This window comes from Prionailurus viverrinus, chromosome B3 (genome assembly GCF_022837055.1).
Source record: "Prionailurus viverrinus isolate Anna chromosome B3, UM_Priviv_1.0, whole genome shotgun sequence".
Lineage (NCBI taxonomy): Eukaryota > Metazoa > Chordata > Mammalia > Carnivora > Felidae > Prionailurus > Prionailurus viverrinus.
The window spans coordinates 17,758,000-17,761,590 of record NC_062566.1 but is presented as its reverse complement, the minus strand read 5'-3'; the positions used below and the strand labels follow the sequence as shown (position 1 = coordinate 17,761,590).

The window sequence follows — 3,591 nt, the reverse complement described above, 5'->3', positions numbered from 1 at the left end:
TTTGTTCTGGCTGGAAGTTATTAATAGGGTATTCTTCTATTCCAGTTTTTATTGGTTTCATTCTTTGTTTAGGTGTATTATTCCACCTAAGTTATAAACTTAGTCCAGAGCCTAGCCCTTACTCTAAGGTGTGGTTCTTTTAATTTTTTTTTCAACGTTTATTCATTTTTTGGGGGGACAGAGAGAGACAGAGCATGAACGGGGTAGGGGCAGAGAGAGAGGGAGACACAGAATCGGAAACAGGCTCCAGGCTCTGAGCCGTCAGCCCAGAGCCCGATGCGGGGCTCGAACTCACAGACCGCGAGATCATGACCTGGCTGAAGTCGGACGCTTAACCAACTGCGCCACCCAGGCGCCCCAGGTGTGGTTCTTAATCCTAGGCCTTGGCTTTTTTGGGGGATCACAACTTGAATGGCCAAGGTATTCAGCAATATGTCTCTACTTATGACCAGTACAAAACGCCAATATCACTCAGCAGATATCTGCCATGTCTGTTCAGGTTTCGTCCCTGTAACAGGAAATCTCTCCTAGGTTTTATGGAGTTCCTTCTGTGTATGGCATGTGCAGCCATGTTCTTGGCCAAACACTCATGGTTAGCTCATTCACAAGTTTCTGAACCACCACTCTCTGCATTATGACTTTTTCTTTAGGTATGCTAACATACAAATGCCAGCCACTTTCTGCAGCTTAGAAATCCCATCTTTGTTTCTGAACCACCACTCTCTGCATTATGCCTTTTTCTTTAGGTATAACATACAAATGCCAGTCACTTTCTGCAGCTTAGAAATCCCATCTTTGCTTCCTCAGCTCAGTAACACCACTGTGTTCTGCTTAGGTTCCACCTCTCCATGTCAGGGTCCCAAAAGTTCTCCCAGGCAGAAAGCAGGGCTTGCTTTTTTCTTTCCATTCTGAAATCACAGTCCTGTACTGCCTATTATCCAACATCAAAAAACCATTGTCAGATAATTTTGTAGTTGTTTATGGTGGCAGTTACTCCTTCATGGCTTGAAGCAGATAGCTTCTCTACTGATAATATTTAAAAGTAAATATCTAGTTTTCTACAGTTTAAATCAGCATTATTTGCCTTCCTCCAACACAAGGAACTTAGAACACTTAATTTTTTTTAATGTTTATTATTTGAGAGAGAAAGAGAGAGAGAGAGAGAGAGAGAGAGCAGAAGTGGGGAGAGGCAGAGACAGAGAAAGACACAGAATCTGGAGCAGGTTCCAGGTTCTGAGCTGTCACACAGAGCCTGACTCAGGGCTTGAACCCATGAACCATGAGATCATGACCTCAGCTGAAGTTGGACACTTAAAGAACTGAGCCACCAAGGCACCCCGGGACTTAGAGCACTTTAAATGTTATTGCAACCATTTGAGTATTATATGCAATTATCACTAGAAGTTTCATTTCTTTCTTGCTTTTTACCCATGAATATATGCATAGTTGTTGTTTAGTTATTGTTTTTATTGTTATTATTTTAATCAGTAAATATTTGCCTATATTTCTCCCATGTTTACCTTGTATTTTAACCATGCCATTTCTTTTTACATCTCAGCTATGATTGTTTTACTTTTTCAGAAACACTTCCTTGTGATATTACCACACTTAAAATCTAATTATTTTAAAATCATTCGAGTTTTGGGGCGCCTGGGTGGCTCAGTCGATTAAGCATCCAACTTCGGCCTAGGTCATATTCTTGCAGTTCCCGAGTTTAAGCCCCATGTCAGGCTCTGTACTGACATCTCAGGGCCCTCAGCCTGCTTCAGATTCTGTGTCTCCTTCTCTCTCTGCCCTCCCTCACTCACACTCTCTCAAAAACAAATAAAAATTTAAAAACTTTAAAAAATAAAAAAATAAAATCATTCAAGTTTTGTTTTCTAAATGTGCTTTATTTTGGCTCTACTTTAAGATAAACTTTTTGTTCAAGGGACACATAATAGAGAACGGCACAAATCTTAAAAGTACAGCTCAATGAATTCACAAAACTACAATACCTTGTAATAAGTGCCTAGATAGTGCTCGCTTCGGCAGCACATATACTAAAATTGGAACGATACAGAGAAGATTAGCATGGCCCCTGCGCAAGGATGACACGCAAATTCGTGAAGCGTTCCATATTTTTAATCTAACCAAAGATGTAAAGGATCTGTATGCTGAAAATTATAGAAAGCTTATGAAGGAAATTGAAGAAGATTTAAAGAAATGGAAAGACATTCCCTGCTCATGGATTGGAAAAATAAATATTGTCAAAATGTCAATACTACCCAAAGCTATCTACACATTCAATGCAATCCCAATCAAAATTGCACCAGCATTCTTCTCAAAACTAGAACAAGCAATCCTAAAATTCATATGGAACCACAAAAGGCCCCGAATAGCCAAAGGAATTTTGAAGAAGAAGACCAAAGCAGGAGGCATCACAATCCCAGACTTTAGCCTCTACTACAAAGCTGTCATCATCAAGACAGCATGGTATTGGCACCAAAACAGACACATAGACCAATGGAATAGAATAGAAACCCCAGAACTAGACCCACAAACGTATGGCCAACTCATCTTTGACAAAGCAGGAAAGAACATCCAATGGAAAAAAGACAGCCTCTTTAACAAATGGTGCTGGGAGAACTGGACAGCAACATGCAGAAGGTTGAAACTAGACCACTTTCTCACACCATTCACAAAAATAAACTCAAAATGGATAAAGGACCTAAATGTGAGACAGGAAACCATCAAAACCTTAGAGGAGAAAGCAGGAAAAGACCTCTCTGACCTCAGCCGTAGCAATCTCTTACTGGACACATCCCCAAAGGCAAGGGAATTAAAAGCAAAAGTGAATTACTGGGACCTTATGAAGATAAAAAGCTTCTGCACAGCCAAGGAAACAACCAACAAAACTAAAAGGCAACCAACGGAATGGGAAAAGATATTCGCAAATGACATATCGGACAAAGGGCTAGTATCCAAAATCTATAAAGAGCTCACCAAACTCCACACCCGAAAAACAAATAACCCAGTGAAGACATGGGCAGCAAACATGAATAGACACTTCTCTAAAGAAGACATCCGGATGGCCAACAGGCACATGAAAAGATGTTCAGCGTCGCTCCTTATCAGGGAAATACAAATCAAAACCACACTCAGGTATCACCTCACGCCAGTCAGAGTGGCCAAAATGAACAAATCCGGAGACTATAGATGCTGGAGAGGATGTGGAGAAACGGGAACCCTCTTGCACTGTTGGTGGGAATGCAAATTGGTGCAGCCGCTCTGGAAAGCAGTGTGGAGGTTCCTCAGAAAATTAAAAATAGACCTACCCTATGACCCAGCAATAGCACTGCTAGGAATTTATCCAAGGGATACAGGAGCGCTGATGCATAGGGCCACGTGTACCCCAATGTTCATAGCAGCACTCTCAACAATAGCCAAATTATGGAAAGAGCCTAAATGTCCATCAACTGATGAATGGATAAAGAAATTGTGGTTTATATACACAATGGAATATTACGTGGCAATGAGAAAAAATGAAATATGGCCTTTCGTAGCAACGTGGATGGAACTGGAGAGTGTGATGCTAAGTGAAATAAGCCA

At 40.9% G+C, this 3,591-nt stretch overlaps 1 non-coding gene across 1 annotated transcript; it reads left to right on the top strand.

The window, feature by feature from the left end:
- Positions 1–2,018: 2,018 nt before the first annotated feature.
- On the top strand, positions 2,019–2,125 carry LOC125169130 (U6 spliceosomal RNA). Its single transcript, XR_007153463.1, has one exon. It is a non-coding gene; the product is annotated as a U6 spliceosomal RNA (small nuclear RNA).
- Positions 2,126–3,591: the final 1,466 nt, after the last annotated feature.